The sequence below is a fragment of the Vulpes vulpes genome, chromosome 14 (assembly GCF_048418805.1).
Source record: "Vulpes vulpes isolate BD-2025 chromosome 14, VulVul3, whole genome shotgun sequence".
Taxonomy (NCBI): Eukaryota; Metazoa; Chordata; class Mammalia; order Carnivora; family Canidae; genus Vulpes; species Vulpes vulpes.
In genome coordinates, this window is record NC_132793.1 from 61,789,817 (window position 1) to 61,809,416 (window position 19,600).

The window sequence follows — 19,600 nt, forward strand, 5'->3', positions numbered from 1 at the left end:
GCCATTTGTTAAAAATATGAACATTTACAATAGCTTCTCATTGGAGTATAGAAACAAATGAGTAACAAGCAAATTGGAAATGTATTCATTAGATATTAACCAAAATCTTTGCATAACAAGTGGGACTGAAAAATTATTGTAAGTTAGTAACGCATCTAAGGAAACAATTCTTCCATTTAAATCCATGTATCTTGGGGATCCCTGGGTGGCTCAGTGGTTTGGCCCCTGCCTTCCGCCCAGGGTGCAATCCTGGAGTCCCGGGATCAAGTCCCACATCGGGCTCCCTGCATGGAGTCTGCTTCTCCCTCTGCCTGTGTCTCTGCCTTTCTCTCTGTCTCTCATGAATAAATAAATAAAATCTTTAAAAAATAAAAATAAAAATAAATGAAAGTAATCCTAGATAAAATTCTTCTGTAGGGTAAATAATCATCGTTTTAATACCAAAGGTAAATACATCCTATTTATCTTTTAAATACAGATTTTTCAAAAATGTTTCAAAACAGGCATATTTATAACATTTGTTCTTAAAAATTCTTTAATAATTATATTCTAAAATTCCAGTTGGGTACCACTAATATTGAGTCGCCTTGGCAAGCCCAATGAACTCTTCAAATAGTTATAGTAAAGTGGCAGGCTATATAGGAGACAGAATTTGCAACCTTAGCATTGCTACACCATTGTGTGAATTGCTGAGGTTGGTTAGATGGCAGGAAGCTGAGAAGGTCAGACTTACTTGTAGTCTGTTTCCCCCATCACAATAGAAGCTCCATGAGTTCAGGGTCATTGGTTAGTTCAAGGCTGGATAGAACTTCTTTGTACTTTTATAATTTTACAATATTACAATGAATATTTCCTGAATGAATTATTTATGTCTCAGGTAGTATGAAAAATTTTATCATTAACAAATTCTTCATGGAGTCCACTAACTGATATATAAATACAGGACACATAAGACACATTATATACATACATACATACACACACACAATGTTTATCATACATTATGGAAAGAAAACTCTTCTCCCCACATACAAAGCACTGCATTTTTAGTTATTTTACTTGTCATATTAAATACTAGCCCATGTGACAATTAATTGAAATAGTTAATTCAATATGAGTTTAATCACTAAGAAATACAAAACCAACAGGACTAGAACATTTGTCTTTGACTTCCCTTTCTGCTCTTTTTTTTTTTTTAGTAAATAATGCAGACAGTCTATTATACTGTATATCTAAGAATAGAAAATGAAAGTGTAGCACATTAATGGGTGTCATACTGATAAGTATGTGAGTAAAGTGGAAATACGTAATGCTGTAAAGATCAAAAGAATATACGTGTAAAACTCAAAATATTTATTTTTAAAAACTAATCCCTAAAACTGAAAAAAATTGAAAAAATAGCTGGATATCAAATTTTTGTACAACACCTAGAAATGATTTATTTCCAGTGACTTTATTTATTTTTTTAAAAAATATTTTATTTATTTATTCATGAGAGACATAGAGAGACAGAGACACAGGCAGAAAGAAAGCAGGCTCCATGCAGGGAGTCCGATGTGGGACTCAATCCTGGGACTCCAGGATTATGCCCTGGGCTGAAGGGAGGCGCTAAACCACTGAGCTACCCAGGCGTCCCTCCAGTGACTTTAGGACACAGTTCAGAACACTGCAACAACAAAAAGAACTAAAAGGACTTTTTCAACTTCATTCAGTCACATTATTGGCAGTATTATTATTGGTTTTATTTGAAATTATTTTCCTTATAATGTAGGACAAACACATTTTTTTTTACAAACACATTTTTGAATTAATAACATTAAGAATCAAGAATTTCAATATAAGAAAAAAAGATCTAATTAGGAAATCAAAGAACAAAATAAAACTGTAATATTAAATAAAATTGAAAATTATTTTTAAAAATGCATTTTTGTCTAGGTGTATAGACTGGAATGGCTAGAAACATTGCCAACCCAGTACAAAAGAACATTCCTAGTACCTAGAATCTGGGCTTTAATATCATTCTTCACTTCAATGAATTGGCCTCCTTGAAGAAACGGCTGTTATCAGGTCTGGGGCAGGAGAAATACAAGGTGAACTAGGGAGATCTAAAACCAGAAACGAAGGGGGTTTTTGAAGATTAATGGGATCCTATTAAAAGAACACAGAAGCCAGCTTAAAGAGACTCCTACTGGCCTCATGGAAGGATCAGTCATCATACTATTATTTATGGGATGAACAGACATTATGTGTCTCCTAGTTTCATATAAAGTATGATATACTGTAGCCAAAAATGTTCAACTTAATCTAACTTTGAGTCTATCTTCTAGTTTCTCAGAAATACAAGTAATCCACAACCTAAATCAGTGGTTCTTGAACTGTAGTGAAAATCCAATACCCTTATAAATTAAAAGTACATTATCTTAAAAAATAAAATTTATATTCAAAAAAGGCATTTTTAATTTTTAAATATTCATATAGTCAAATATAACTTTCTTTTTTTTTTTTAATTTTTATTTATTTGTGATAGTCACAGAGAGAGAGAGAGGCAGAGACACAGGCAGAGGGAGAAGCAGGCTCCATGCACCGGGAGCCCAATGTGGGATTCAATCCCGGGTCTCCAGGATCGCGCCCTGGGCCAAAGACAGGCGCTAAACCGCTGCGCCACCCAGGGATCCCCACTATCTTTCTTTATAAAACTTTCAGTTTTCCTGTTAATGAAATTTTTCCAGGCCCTAAGTTAGACATATAGTCTCCTAAATTTTCTTCAGTTTTATTTCTCTAAAAGTTAATTTATAATTAAAAAAATTTAAATCCATCTATGCTTCATTTTTAATAGGCTGTTATTTCCTTCCATCTGAATAAACCAGTTGTTTTAGTACTACTGAGTAAATAAACTACTGTTCTCACATATATGAAATACCACTATTACCACACACACATATATTGGGAACTACTTCTGAACTTTTATTCTGATCCCCTGATCTATTTCTATAGTATAATACTAATTTGACTACAGTGACTTTATAGTATGTCTTATTTTCTGTTAAGGAAATTCTCTGTTACTCTTCTTTTTCATTCTATTATTTGTAGTGGTGCTCTTTGTCCCTACTCCCAGCTCTGTTTTTCCACTAATCTCTTAGTTTTCTATGTATTCACGAATGGAAAAACTAACGACTAATGTAAAGATAGGGAAAATCATTTCATCTTTATTTTTCCATGTCTATACCAATTATTTTATTATCTTCTTTAATTGCATTCACTAGGATTTTCAAAAACGACATTGAGTAATAATGATTACGGAAGGAACACCTATCTGTTCCTGTTTTCAATGAAAACATCTTCAATATTTTACTGCCTACTGAAAAATCAAGAGCAAATGTTATTCTAAACAATTTTTATCATATTTCTATGCCCATTCTGGTTTTGTTCTTTCTTTTTGGGAATGATTGTTGAATTTTATCAACTTCTATTTCATAATCTATGGTTATGATCCCTTTTTTCCTCCCTCAATGTGTTGATAAAAGAAATTCTGTTTTAGCTTGATATTGGAATCATCTTTACTTTCCTGGAAAAGAATGTGCACTTTTTCAATAGCATATTATTACTTTGATATTCTGCTAGATTCATTTGCTAGTATTTCATTTACAATTTTTACAACTATATTCCTCAGTGAGATTTGTCCATGGCTTTCTTTTCTGTACTTAACAGGTTAATACTAAATTTATGACTATGAATTGAGAGTATCTGGAACAATAACAGCAGTTTTATTTGGTATTCCTTTTTCTTTCTTTTTCCTTTTTTAAAACAGAGGTATAATTTACATATAGTAACATTTCCCCCCGCCCCCCACCTTTTTAAGCTAGCTAGAACTCAGTTGTGGAACTATATGGTCTTGATTATTTTTTAAAAATTTGTTTTACCACCTGTTAAATTTCATATATGTTCATTTGTATATTAAAATTGCCTTTTTCTTGGGCAGTTTTAATAATTTTTTTTCATTAGGAAATCCTCTTATACAAGATTTTCAAATATGCTGTCACAGAGCTGCATGTAATTATTTTAATCTTCTGTATCTATATTTTTCTAATCTTGTATATTTTTCTTTCTCTTTTTTAATTCACACTATGAGAATTTAAGTACAAAATTTCTGTGTTTAGTCTTTCTTCTTCAATAATGAAAGTACTCTGAATAAATCTTTTACTTTGCCCCAAATTTTTGAAAGAAGAGTTTTCAACTTTCTTTGATCTCCTCTTTGCTCCAAGAACAATCTTAATTATGTTTTATAATTTCCAGTTAATTAAGTTTTTTTTTTAAAGTAGGCTCCATGCCCAGTGTGGAGTTCAAAATAGGGCTTGAACTCATGACCCTGAGATCAAGACTTGAGCTGAGATAAAAAATCAGACACTTAACCAACTGAGTCACCCAGGCGCCCCCTAGTAATTAAGATTTGACACTCTATTATTACTTGTTTCTACTTGATTGGCTTTTAGATCAGAGAATATGGTCTATAAAATCTCTACTTTCCTGACTTTAAAGTTTCTTTTGTGACCAACTACATAACCAATTTTTAATAAGTGTCCTAAATCATACAAAGGAAACATATATTCTGTAATCAAAAAATGTAAAAATACATTTACATTACAAAAAATCTGAGTTTATTGATTATATTATTCATAAGCCTACTATTATTCACTAGCCTACTAGTTTTTGCCTATTGGCTCTGTTACTAAAAAACAAATATTAAAATCTTCCACAAATAGTATTCTTGTCAAGTTTGCCTTGCATTTCTCATTCTTTTCATATTGTATCAAGTGCCAGCAAGGATGTGGAGCTCAGAAATTCTTATATAGTGGTAATAAGAATGTAAATTGGCATGCCTACTTTGAAAAACACTATTATTATTTACAACTAAAGATATGCATAGCTGTGAACATCAATTCCAATTGTCGCATCAATATTCCCACTAGCACCAGGAACAACATGTACTAGAATGTTCACTACTGCACTAACTGTAGTATGAAGAAAGTGTAAGCAAGCCAAACATCTATTAATCACAAAGTTAATAAGTTAATTATAATATAGCCATAATAGTTTCTATACAGCAGTAAAAAGGAATAAATTATAGCTACATGCAACATCATGAATAAATCTTAGGAATGTAAGAATTTTGAATAACGAAAAGACACGAATAAACAGCAAGATTTCATTCATGTAACGTTCAAAAATATTCAAAACTAAGCAATATATTAGGGGCACGTATATGTGTTTATATTGGTAAAACTATAAAGAAAAAGACATGGAACAAAAACATAAAATTCAGGATAGGGTGGGATGCAGACATAGCATTGGACCAAAGGCACATGACAATTTCAAAGGTAACAGTAATGTACTTTTTCTAAAACTTAATCATGTGTACAAATATCAATTTACTTTATTATTTATATCTTACAATTCATAAATATATGTGATTTCTCAATACTCAATAAAAACAATAAAAAAACCTGATGAGCAAATTGCTGTTACAACTTTTGTGAAAAATTATCATTAATGGCTATTCCAGCAATAATAGTAAGGAGGGGGTTCTTTCACTCATTCACTATTTATTGAGCACCTACTATGTGCTATCACTGTTCAGCACTGGGTGAACAAAACAGACAAAAAGTCTTACTTTGTTGGAGCCTGCCAGAATCAAACTACCTACTGCTATTTTCTATGAAGCAAGAAAAGCCATCTCTTTCGCTAGTAACTTGCTCAGATTTTAAGGTGAATGTTTCACAGTGACATTCTCTATAACAATTAAAAATCTTATGTATATCATTCCTCTGATTAAAAAGTAGATCTTATCTTAGCCTTCGAAAATTCTGTTATAAATGTTTTTAACTAAAATCATTCTTTTCTTACATATCCCTCATCAAGTTTGTAGTCATCACGTCCAGTAAGGGTTTTTGAGCAGCTGCATATCTTCTAATAGATTCTTTCATCTTGGAAACGGCCAATCTTAATTGCAGCTTGTCAAGAAAAGCCAATAAATACATATTAAATACATTTAAGTATTCACAATCCATATTTTTTATGGCTTTTGGTTAGAAGTCTTAGATTTATCTACTTCTGCAGTAACCCTTGCAGGGACCAATACGGATTGTGTATTTTGGTCTCTCCTTTTTTTTCTTAGATTTTTATTTATTTATTCATGAGAGACACAGAGAGAGAGAGGCAGAGACACAGGCAGAGGGAGAAGTAGGCTCCATTCAGGGAGCCTGACGTGGGACTCCAGGATCACACCCTGGGCTGAAGGTGGTGCTAAACCTCTGAGCCACCTGGGCTGCGCTATTTTGGTCTCTTCACTTAGGGTCATAGAATGTACGGATACTTACGGACAATCTCTCTAGTGAAACCAATAATGTTCAAGCATAATGAAAAGATAATTTGTTATTCCATGTAATTCTACATAATTACAAAAAAGAAATTTGTGTTCATTCAACAGTGCCAAAAAAGAATACAGTAAATGATGCATCTCATGCCTAATTTGACCTAACACTTTAACAGCAAGTTGATGACACCTCTTTTAAGTGGAGTCCAGACAAGACTCAATTCATCACGTGTGAATTTATCTAAACTCATCACGAGACTACATTTATTTTCAGCCAGTACCAACCAATCCTCTTAGGTATTTCTTTTTTTTTTTTTTTAAGATTTTATTTATTTATTCATGAGAGACAGAGAGAGAGAGAGGCAGAGACACAGACAGAGGAAGAAGCAGGCTCCATGCAGTGAGCCTGATGTGGGACTCGATCCCGGGTCCCCAGAATCACACTCTGGGCCAAAGGCAGCACTAAACCACTGAGCCACCTGGGCTGCCCATCCTCTTAGGTATTTTTATTTTATTTTATTTTTTTTATTTTATGATAGTCACAGAGAGAGAGAGAGAGAGGCAGAGACATAGGCAGAGGGAGAAGCAGGCTCCATGCACCGGAAGCCTGATGTGGGATTCGATCCTGGGTCTCCAGGATTGCGCCCTGGGCCAAAGGCAGGCGCCAAACAGCTGCGCCACCCAGGGATCCCCCTCTTAGGTATTTCTAAGCTATTTTATACACAAATAATTCTTACATGTGAAAAGACTAATAAATTGCCTCTAGTACTAAATTATGAAGATATTTATAACATTTATATAGATAATGTCCTTTATTTAAAATAAAGTCTTCCTGACCAATGATTTAAATTGCACCTGCCTAGTTTGTAGTTTTTACTCATTTTTTTATATGAACAAGTTTCAATAAAACTCAAAACTAAATATGTCTGTGTTATATAGGCAGAGGATGGAAAGTGAACTCTTTTTCTTTTAAAGGGTTGTATTAAAGCCAGATTACTTTTTGGATTCTATATAAAGAAACATAATGGCTACATAAACCATATAGAAATATTACTATATCTGTCTACAAATAACAAGCTAGGTCCTGAAAAGTTTAGAGACTGTCCCTAAACCAACAACTGGGAGAACGAAGGCTCTTATCTAGATTCACTTTTCCAAATTTTGCATTCTTTTCACCACACCTATTACCTCTTTTAGTTGGAGTGAGTGGCTTTCAGTATTAGGGGAAAAAAAAGTACCATCAAGAGGAGAAATACTCTAAGATAGTCTAAGAAGTTTAGAAAAGACACAGATTATCAGAATTCTATTATGGATAGCTTTCACCTTTTCAATCAAACTCTGAGTGTCCACTGCATCCCAGGCACATGGGAAACAAAAATGAACAATAAAGGTCCCTGTTCTAAATAAAGCAGCACACAGTATAACAGAGACATAATCAGGGACAATTACAATAAAATATTATAAATGCAAGAACATGGACAGACATGGGATGTTGTTACCTATGCAAGGAAGAAGAAGGGCAGCAGCTTTGAGTGGCCAAAGAGTCATAAAAGATTTCATCTGGGGCAGCCTGGGTGGCTCAGCGGTTTAGCACCGCCTTCAGCGGGGGCATGACCCTGGAGACCCGGGATTGAGTCCCACTTCAGGCTCCCTGCATGGAGCCTGCTTCTCCTCTCCCTCTGCCTGTGTCTCTCCCTCTCTCTCTCTGTGTCTCAGGACGCCTGGGTGGCTCAGTGGTTGAGCATCTGCCTTTGACTCAGGGCGTGATCCTGGAGTCCCTGATCGAGTCCTGCATCGGGCTTTCTGTGTGGCGCCTGCTTCTTCCTCTGCCTGTGTCTTGTGTCTCTATGAATAAATTACAAAAAAAAATCTTAAAAAAAAAAAAAGGATTTCATGTAATCAACAGACATCAGGCTGAAGATGATAAATAAAACAGACCAGATCAAAGGTCTCCTTCACCTTGCCTTAAAAAGACACTATCAACAAACAAGCAAATAAATGAGGTCATCACATGTACTAATAAGTGCTTTGCTGGGAATGAAACAAATATACAGAGAAGATTGGGTGACTGGTACACTGAAAAGTCCAAGGAAGAACTCCATGAGAAAATGAGGACAGGAGACGTCACGGGTGTACAGCACTGCCAATAGTTACTGCTTAGTCTTTGGGGGGCAAAATTAGTACATTCTTTAAAACTAAGCACCTTTAGGGGGCCCTGGGTGGCTCAGTCCGTCAAGCCGACGCCTTTGGCTCAGGTCACGATATCGGGGTCCTGGGATTGAGCCCCTCATGGGGCTCCCTGTTCATCAGTGAGTCTGCTTCTCCCTCCCCCTTCGCCCCCTGCTCGTTTTGTCTCTCTCAAATAAAGAAAGAAAATCTAAACGCACACACACACACACACACACACACAAACCCTGAGCACCTTTCTATTCTACACAACATTTACTTTCAAGGTAATGGTGTAATTTCTCCAAAACTCAAAATTTCCTGATTCAAGTTTCATCCTTCCCCGGTTTAAAAAAATAAAGACGAAAAAAAATAAATAAATAAAGACGAGGGCAGCCCGGGTTAGCGCCGCCTTCAGCCCAGGTCATGACCCCGGGGTGGAGTCCCACGTCGGGCTCCCTGCATAGAGCCTGCTTCTCCCTCTGTGTATCTGCCTCTCTCTCTGTGAGTCTCTCATGAATAAATAAATAAGATCATAAATAAATAAATAAATAAATAAATAAATAAATAAATAAATAAATAAATAAAAACCCTTTTCCTTACAATGAGCAAGAGGGGCTGTCAGCAGAGGCTGGCCTGGGCCGATAGCTGCGAGACTCTGAGGGCCGAGGGCTGTCGTCACCCGGAAGCGCACCGTCCGGGGCAAGGAAGGTGCAGCGCAGTCCGCGCTGGTGCAGGTGTGGGTGCGGGTGCCGGTGCGGGTGCGGGGTCCACGCCGCGGGCATCGCCACCCACGCCCTCCGCGCTCCCGGCCTTCTGGGCCTCGGCCTCCGCCTCCCCACCCCCCTGCAGCCTCCCCGCCCCGGAAGTGAAAGCCCCGCAGCCCAAGGGCCCACCGCTATCACTTCCTTCTGACTCTCGTACCCATGAGCCTCTGCGCTAGTCCTCGCAGACGCCGCGGCACGTGGCATGAGGTGTGACGTTGGCACGTCATGCGCGAGGCTGAGTTCCGCCAGTGGCCGCCCGGGGGCTGAGGTGAGGCTGCGGGCGCCCCTAGGGAGCCCCTGGGCGGCGTGGCCGGTACTGCGGTGGTGAGGACGTGTCCAAGGCCCCGGGTGGGGGGCGGGCCCCGAGGGGCAGACTTGGCATCAACTCCAGCTCCCGCCGCAGCCTCGGCCGCGCTGAGAACGCTGGGCCCCGAGACGCTACTGTCAGCCGGCGAGCTGCACTCCTGCATCGGATTGGAGATGCTCTGGCCCTGGCGGTTTGGGATTTTTGCCCGTGGAGAAGAGCAAATGGTGCAGAAAGTGGCCGACTTATTGGTGATGAAAAGGAAGGCCCGTGAGACAAGGTCCCGTCATAAGGGATGATGGTTTTCGGAAGCCCCAGGAAAAGTACCTGGGAGCAGAAAAAGGTGATCCTAAAAGGTAACGTTTTTTAAATTTGTGTCAAGCTCGTATCCCTTCCTGTTCCAAAGTTTCTTCACCCTCAAGCTCTCTCTTCCGAAGGATCAGGTTTCTGTTAAAAATCACAGCAGTAGGGGGCAGCCCGGGTGGCGCAGTGGTTTAGCGCCGCCTTCAGCCCAGGGCGTGACCCTGGAAACCGGGGATCGAGACCCTGCGTGGAGCCTGCTTCTCTCTCTCTCTCTCTCTCTCTTTATTCTCTCATGAATAAATAAAATCTTAAAAAAAAAAAATCACAGCAGTAGGGGCGTCTGGGTGGCTCCGAGGTTAAGAGTCTGCCTTCCCTCAGATCAGGATCCCAGCCCCTCGTGGAGCTCCCTGCTCCGGAGTCAGCTTCCCCATCTCCCTCTGCCCCCCTCCCCCTCCCCCTCCCCACCAGCACGCCTGTGCTCTCCTTCTTTCAAATAAATTAATTGTTAAAAAAAATCACGCCAGTAATAGTTTTGAAAGATATCAAAAGTAATGTAGCATAATGTGATGTTAATAAGGTGCCCCAGGATTGGAGTTGGAGAGATCTTGGGATTTTAAATTTTTATTTATTTATGATAGTCACAGAGGGAGGGAGAGAGAGGCAGAGACACAGGCAGAGGGAGAAGCAGGCTCCATGCACCGGGAGCCCGACGTGGGACTCGATTCCGGGTCTCCAGGATCGCGCCCTGGGCCAAAGGCAGGCGCCAAACCGCTGCACCACCCAGGGATCCCAGATCTTGGGATTTTAATGCCAGGCTTGATCTGGCTGCCTGTAGGAGCTACAGTCCCTTGGTTCAAATGTATCAATCAGTAAAGTAAAGGAATTGAAACCGAGAACTCCGGAATTTTATTTGACCTTAGCAATTGTCCAACGTTATTACAGATAGCCATTGTATGTTTTTTGTAACTGTGGTTTCTCCAGGAGCAAACCAGATATTAGGGGCACTTAGTCCCCCGGGGGGGCGGGGGGGGGGATCAAGGATATACCTATAGCATATTGGCAAGAAAAAAAAAGAAAAGAAAGAAAAATTATTAGTTAAAGCAAAAATCTCTAAAATTTAGTTTATTAAGCCATTTGGTTTTAAAAATATAACAAATAGGGCATCCTGGGTGGCTCAGCGGTTTAGCACTGCCTTCAGCCCAAGGCCTGACCCTGGAGACCTGGGATCGAGTCCCCCTTCCGGCTCCCTGCATGGAGCCTGCTTCTCCCTCTGCTTATGTCTCTGCCTTTCTCTCTCTGTCTCTCATGAATAAATAAATTTTTAAAAAAATCTTTAAATAAATAAATAAAAATATAACAAATAAATATGATTCAAAATTGGCCCTTCTTGGTTTGCATAAAGAATGCAGTTTCTCCATAAAATTCTTCAATGCTGATTGTGGTGAACAGTAGGAAGACACATATTTAGATCTGCTGGTCCTCGGATTTTGCAACCTTCTTTTGCTATAGGCCAAAGTTTTCTTTTCCCTATGTTGTCTCCTCTTTCTCACTTCCTACTTAGATTTGCATGCTGGCCCTCTGGGGGATTTTCTTTAAAGTCTCCATTACCAAATCTTTTTCAGTTTTCATTCTTTTTGAGTTTTAGAGTATCTGATGCTGTTAATAGCCCATGCTTCTTAACATAGCCTTCATTTTCTTACAAGATAATTTTGTATTTTATTTCTGGCTATTCTCTTTATCTTCTATTCCTTCCTTCTATCCTTCCCCCACATCCCCAAGTCTTGTACTTTATTCATTTTATTGTTAAATTCTGTCATGGCAATCACATCTGAATATTGGCTTAAATAATTATTATTGGCCAGAAACTTTATAAATTTCCAACTCTGATACTGTTCTTTGTCCACAATTTCCCAAATACCTGCTGAACAAAATGATAATAATATAAAATCACCAATTATTGAGTGCTGCTAATCTAAGCACTTAATATACTGAATAGGTATCATTAAGAATTTTTAATGAAGTATTCTCAGATACATGATAAATATACAGTACATATAGTACTAAGTCTTGATACACACTGTATATGCACTTGTGTCAGAGGCTACTATATTCACTATGCATTTGTGTATCTTTTAATGCTATTATGAATACTATCATTTTGGGGAAAGGAGTTCATAGTTATGAATGATAATAAAGTAAGACATGAATTATCAAGTCTTGAATAATGCTCTGCATCTCTACCATGTGGAAAGCCAATACTTGTATTATTAGAATAGCAGTTCTCAAAGTTTTTGGTCCCAAGACCTGTTTTTACTCTTACTAATTTTTGAAGATCTCAAATACTTTTGTTTGTGTGATTTGTATCTATTGATAATAACTTAGTAGAAATTAATACTTAGAAGCTTATAAGATCTTCATTAATCCATATGGTAGGCAATCTTTAAGATGGCCCCTAGTAATTCCTATCTTGTGGTGTTCCTGCCCTTGTGTAATTCCCTTCCTTTGAGTGTGGGCTGGACGAATGGACTTTTTTTTTTTTAACAAAGAACACAGCTAATATAATGGGATGCCACTTTGAAGATTAGGTTACAGAAAGACTGTGGCTTCTGTCTTGATTGTCCTCTCTCTCTGTTTCTTTCTCTGAAGGAAGCCAGCTGCCATGTTGTGACTTTCTATGGAGAGACCCAAATGGCAAGGAACTGATGTCTCTGGCCAATAGCATTGTAGAACTGGGTCCTGTTGACAGCCATGTATGTGTGCTGAGAAGCCAGTCCTACCCCAGTCAAGCCTTAAGATGCCTGCAACTCTGCACACACCTTGAATATAGCTTTGTGAGAGATCCTGACACAGAGGAACCTGAAGAACCTACATCTGGATTCCCGACCCACAGACATGGTGAGATAATAAATAAATACTGTTAAGCCGCTAAATTTTGGCATAACTGGTGACACAATATACAGCTAATACAACTCATTTAAAAATAGTAACAATCTTTTCTATGAAAAATAACTATTTTTCAAACTAAAACGAGTAGTGCGATGAGTGATACTGTTTTCATTTTTGCACATCTCTCTAATGTTTAGTTTCATAGAAAACATCTGGTTTCTCATATCTGCTTCTGAATTTAATCTGTTGCAGTCCATCATTTTGGTTGAAATATATGAAGAAAATCCAGCTTTAGACATAGATACATAGTTTGTAAAAGTAAGGAATATTTTAATACTCTTTCCTAGTGTGCTCCCTTCGGCAGCACATATACTATGTAATACTTTCCTGGTGAGTGTGGATAATCTTCTTTGATCCTATACCAGCTTTCAGTAAGTGGTAGTTTCCCAAATGTCAGTTGCAATATAGAAATCATACTCTGTTGCATTAAAATTTATTGGTCTTTTTTTTTTTAAGATTTTATTTATTCATGAGAGACACAAAGGAACAGAGTAACGCAGAGGGAGAAGCAGGCTCCCTGAGGGATCCTGGTATGGGATTCAATCCCAGGACCCTGGGATCATATCCTGAGCCAAAGGCAGACGCTCAACCACTGAGCCACTCAGGCATCCCCTGTCTTGTACTTTGACTGGATCTTCTACTAATGCATGATTCTGTAGACATCATACACTGATCATTTGGATAATATTGGACCTTTGATTTTTATAAATCTTCCGTTGACATGTTTCATCATGCAACAACCTCCCTGTCCTCCCCGACTCCTCCACCCCTCAAAAAACTGTTAATATTACTACTACTGCTCTTATCAGAAAAAAGTCTTTAAGTTTGCGGAAGCTATAATATTACCTATTATTGCATAGAAAATTACCCAAATTTAGAAACTTAGAACAACAAGTTTATACTGTTTTATAGTTTCTGTAGGTCAGGAATCCAGAGTGGCTTGGCCGGGTGACTCAGGGTCAGGGTCTTTCAAGAGGTTGCAGTCAAGCTGTTGGCTGGGCTGCAGTCATTTTAAGGCACAATTGAGAGACAGTCTACTTCCAAACTCACTCATGTGCATTTGGCAGGCTTCAGAAGTTTTACTTCCAAGTTTACTCACATGGTTGCTTGTAAGCCTGGGTTCCTTGCCAAGTGAACCTTTCCATAGGCTGCTCAAGTGTTCTCAACATGTAGCAGTTGGCTTTCCTCTGTCAGGGCTACCTCATATCCTGGCAGCTTGTCCCAGATGAGTGATGAGAGAGAGAGAGAGAGAGAGAGAATATAAATATAGAAGAGCTCACCTAAGATAGAAGCATAGTCATTTTATAACCTAATCACAATAGGATAGCTCATCACTTCAGCCATATTCTGTTCAGTAGAAATGGTCCAGCCCACAATCAAGGGGTGGGAAACTAAGCATGACTCCTTGAGGAGAACTATATCAAAGCTATGGGGACATAGCTACATAACCACCACAAGTTGGCAACTCATGGTGCCAGATGCAAGTTTTCCCAAATTTTTATTTTTATTTTAAATTTATCATTGGCATAAACACTGTCACTTGTTTTTCTTGAAATGACAGCCTTATTTCTTTCACTTTTGAGAAAATATCTTGCCTAACACTCAACTCTGTATAACCAGTTTCTCTCAGTTGTTCTTTCAAGTGAAAATGATATTCCATGAAAAAAAAAAACACTAATTCATGTCACAGATCAGGACAAGTATACTATTGCTTTTACTTTGAGACAATTATGTATTTCAGTATGCAGCAGAAGGGCTTTATGCATACTTCCTATTAACTCATATACAACATTGAAATGATATATATATAATCATATACATATATGATATATATCTAATTAATCTAATAAGATTAATAATTTTTATTGCTTCATCCAGGATATTCCTAGGCAAAGCTGAATTTGGGTGCAGGATGGAGAACAGATATAGTGCTCAGGACTTTAGACTGGGAAAATCATTATAGGAAGAGACAAATCAGGAAAAGCTTCATGGGGAAAGGTGTGTGTTGAGATTAGCTGGGAATTACATTTCAACTGGCAAGAACAGGAAAGGTGGGAGAGGTAAATAAGCAAATCCAATGGGGCTGGAATGAAATGAGTGTTTACATTCAAGAGGAGAGCAAGGGAAGGCTGTTTGGGAACAAACTGTAGACTAGATCTGGGTACCTGTGGAGGGACCCAGACTGATATCTTCACAAAATAGAGCCCACCTGAATGGACAGTGTGAGGGGAGGAGGCTGCTAGACACCCAGGGGCTTCTCAGGATGATAATCTAGCTAGAAATGGAATAGAAGGCTCCCAACAGGCTTCCATATGAAGCAGTCACCTTTGACTATTTGTTGCTCCTGAGGGCACCAATGCTAGTCACAACCACACAGTTAAGTAAGAGCTCCCCCAATCACTACCCACCCTTGCCCCCCACCACAGCAAAACTCAACCGGGAAAGGGAAGTTTTTTTTTTTTTAATTTTTCTTTATTTATGATAGTCACACAGAGAGAGAGGGAGAGAGGCAGAGACACAGGCAGAGGGAGAAGCAGGCTCCATGCACCGGGAACCCGACGTGGGATTCGATCCCGGGTCTCCAGGATCGCGCCCTGGGCCAAAGGCAGGCGCCAAACCACTGCGCCACCCAGGGATCCCAGGAAAGGGAAGTTTTAAGTGGAACAAGATTGGATGTGTGATTATTACACTGGACTGGACTCTAAGTACTAAAACTTCATTTATTACATGAGCACAAGCACAAAACTTAAAAGATCTACTGGAGATTTCAAGGTAGTGAAGGTAAAGCACCATGAGTTGGAACAAAGTGGCAGTTCAAGTTTGAGGGACAGTGGGAGAAAAAGAGATCAATACTTTTCAGCTTGCACCTGAGTTCTAGTCCTTTAATAAAGTGGTTGTAGTAACTACTGAGCATTTATTTTTGCCAGGCCAAGATTCAGCTAGGGATGTTTTGATGAATGGACGTGTGTGTGTGTGTGTGTGTGTGTGTGTGTGTGTAGAGAAAGATATAGATAGATGGAAATATAGAGAGGGATTTTTGATGAATGGACAAGATTGTGTGTGTGTGTGTAGAGAGAGAGAGAGAGATAGATAAATATCTCTATATATAGATGGATATATAGAGAGGGATGTTTTGATGAATGGACAAGATGTGTGTGTTTGGAGAGAGAGAGAGAGAAAATGGTGTTTTCAGAGTGATTGAACCAGGCTAACCTGGGTTCATGTCCCAGCTCTGCTACTTAAAAAATGTAACAGACACATTGTTAATCTCCTGGACTCTGTTCCCTCATCTATGAAATGGAGGTAAAAAATGCCTACTTCACAGCATTGTTGTAAAGAGTAAATAGTGGGGCATTCAATAAACGGTAGCAATGATTATGATTACCAGCATCTTAGTTGGTATAATGACCTGATGAAAATAGTAGTTGAGAAAAATTTACCAGCCATTAGCATGGAACATAGATGGAAGGTAAATCAAGACTAGGAGCAGGTACAAAACATAGAATCATTGAATAATAAAATGAGGCTGTATTGTAGCTATAGGGATGAAATGGAGGTCAAATATAAGGAATATTTGAGAAGAAAATGAGCAGAAGAGGTAACTGCTGAGATATAATAGGGTAAATAAAGGAGAAGGAAGAGTCAAAGCCTGTTTAAATTGTTTGGATGAGAACATTGTAGAAAAGGGTTTGAAATACATTAGCAGAATGAGCAGCTTGGGTGGATAAGAGTGGTGGGAAGAAAATACTGGTTTTGTTTTGCTACATTTCAAATTTAGATGATGATGGAACTTCCATGGGCAAACATCCTATAGATACTTGGAAAATTATTTATTCATTTATCTAATATTTCTTGAATGCCAACTTGGTGTCAGACACCATGTGAGGCTCTAGTGAGAAAAGTTAGTAGAATTGGAGTTTAAATGGGACATCAGGGCTGGTAGGAAGATTTAGGGGTCTCTAACATAGAGCTGGCCTGTGAAATCATGAATATTAATCAGTTTCCAAATAGTGTCAAAAAGACACAATTTCTAGGAATATTCCCACTTAAGGAGACATAATATTCCCAATTAAGAAATGGATAAACAGGTGAGAACTAAACCAGGAACATAATTATTTTTATATTAAATGCCAGTCATGTATCATTTCTAAATATTTAATTATAAAAAAGCATTTGTATAGTTGGTGTTCATATTTTTAAAACTTTTTATTTTGGAATAAAGATTCACAGGAAGTTGCAAAAATAGTAGAGAAGTCTCATTTACCCTTCTCCCAGTGTCCCCCAACGACTACATTTTACATATCTATAGTGCAATGTGAAAACAAGAAAAGTTACATTGGTATAATCCACTGACATTATTCAGATATCACCAGTTTTACATGTACTCATTTGTGTATGTGTGTGTATAATTTTATGCCATGCTATCATATGTATGGATTCATATAATCTTTCATCATTAAGGATGAAACTCTATTAAGAGTTAACTTTTCTTTTTCCTTCAATTATGTGATATGAAGAGTTCATACCATAGGACTTTGTTAAAGTATTTTTTTTAGCTTATTGATAACTCTTTAATGTTCAAACAGCAAATACAGCAAAAATCGTATAGATTTTTTAAATATCCAGTTAACAAGGTATTTATACATTTTTTATACTGCTGAATATATCGAGTCAGATTCTTCTGAGAACTTTAGCCAGTCATTCACTGTTCCCTAAGTTCTTTATCAGTAAAACATGAGTTATGATTTCTAAAACCCTCCAAATCTACAATTTTAGAATTCTAATTCCTAGTTCACTTGGTCTCTTGATCTGAAGCATAAACTTGTGGTTTAATGTCTTAATTCTTTTTGAGTTAGGGTCAGTCTCTTACCTTATTAGGCCAGTGGCCAGGGCAGCACAGTTAATAACTCTCTAATTGTAAGAAATAATACCCTGTCAGCTGCAAAGATTCTAACATACCTCCTCCAAGTGGCTGCTTCCTCTGAAAGGGCTCACATATTTAGGTAATGGGAAAATAAACTAATAATTGTTTTAACAAAAATAACTTGCATTTTTTGAATGAAAATATCTGTTACCCCATTATTTTTAATAACAATTCAGCTAAAACATCATGAACCACTTCTATTCTGACAATAAACAGCATATCAGCATTGAACTTTATTCTTACTTAATCAAATAAAAATTTGTGATACTCTGACCTGGGCTAGACAGGGAGGAGGCTTCTGCTTTTAGGAAGAAAATAGTATTAGGCCAGTTGCCAAGAATACTTATGAACTAAATTTACCCCCTCCCCACCAAAAAGATTTGTAATTAATTTTATGAAAATAGTTAAAGCTTTTATGTTTGGACAAAAGTGTTAGTAGAAGATCTGTGTAAGTAAGATCAGCAATGAAGTAAATATTTGCAGGCTGAGTAAATACCACTTTGTACAGGTGGCTGTGAGATGTAGACTTTGTACAGTAGTCCTATTAGAATGCGTGACAGTTTTACATATTGGTGGCAACACATAGCACTAGTAAAGCTAGATTTCTAACTCAGTAATAGTCTAGTAAATATACCCCCAAAGCAGTGGACTAAAATACTTCATGGCATTAGTTTTACTGAACTAAAGTTAACAGAGTATATTTAAATCCTTAAAAGATTGTTCAGTAGCTCACTCCATTTACGACTATACTCGTAGTTCCATTTCATGATACCAAGATTTTCTCAAGGGAAAATTTAAGAACACAAAGTACTTGTTTTTAGTCGACAGAGTTGTTAGCGAAAAAAGCCAAAAAAAAGCCAAAACAAATCAACAACCCAAAACCAGCTTCTCTGCAGGAAGTATTAAACCCAAGTGTTTAAAAATAATTCTGGCAAAACCAAAAATAGAATATATAAAACATATATAAATTTTTTTCTCATGTTCTTTTCAAATTTTTGGCAGAGAACCTGAGCCTGATTTGGAGCTCTAGATTTAATTTGTTTTCTAAGTATTCATTTTGGAAATATTTACTAAATGATGGAATACTACATGGAGCCCATTTGCTTACAGATGCGTAGAAGAATTAAGTGATTTTTCTCTTATCACCCAGCTGCTGAGGGGCAGAAATGGGATAAGAACAGAGTCTTGGGCAACCCTGGTGGCTCAGCAGTTTAGTGCCGCCCTCAGCCCGGGGCATGATCCTGGGGACCTGGGATCGAGTCCTGCTTCGGCTCCCTGCATGGAACCTGCTTCTCCTTCTGCCTGTGCCTGTGCCTCTCTCTTTCCTCTCTGTCTCTCTCTCTCATGATTAAATAAATAAAATCTTAAAAAAGAAAAAAAAAGAATGGAGTCTTTCTGACTCAAAAATTTACTGTTCTTTCTGCACTAGTATCTACAAATAATTCCCATAAGTTTTTTTATTTTTTTAAAAGATTTTATTTATTTATTCATGAGAGATACAGAGCGCACACAAGAGAGGCAGAGGCACGGCAGAGGCAGAACCTCTAGTGAGGAGCCATCAGCACTTTGCTCTTATATATTGCATTTACTTCATTTATTTCTTTTAAAGTTGCAATAAAGTACCATTTGTATTAAATCAGGTGACTTTTTTTTATTCAATGAAATTAAGCTCTATGTTCAAATATTTTATTTTGGAAAAGGAAAATTAAAATTATGTATACATAGGGGAAAACAACATTTGTAACATAAATAACAAAGGGCTAAAATTCTCACTTCACAAGGAATTCATAAATAAATATATAAACATTTTATATAAAATA

General features: G+C 37.7%; 1 protein-coding gene across 3 annotated transcripts in view; it reads left to right on the forward strand.

Moving 5' to 3' along the window:
* The first annotated feature begins 12,556 nt into the window (after positions 1-12,556).
* The window catches only part of SPATA9 (spermatogenesis associated 9), a 63,491-nt gene continuing 56,447 nt past the window's right edge, over positions 12,557-19,600 (forward strand). For all 3 annotated transcript variants that reach the window (XR_011997022.1, XR_011997023.1, XM_072736751.1), the window contains exon 1: positions 12,557-12,805. The gene's annotated coding sequence lies outside the window, so the exon portion shown is untranslated. The remainder of the gene's footprint in view (positions 12,806-19,600) is intronic.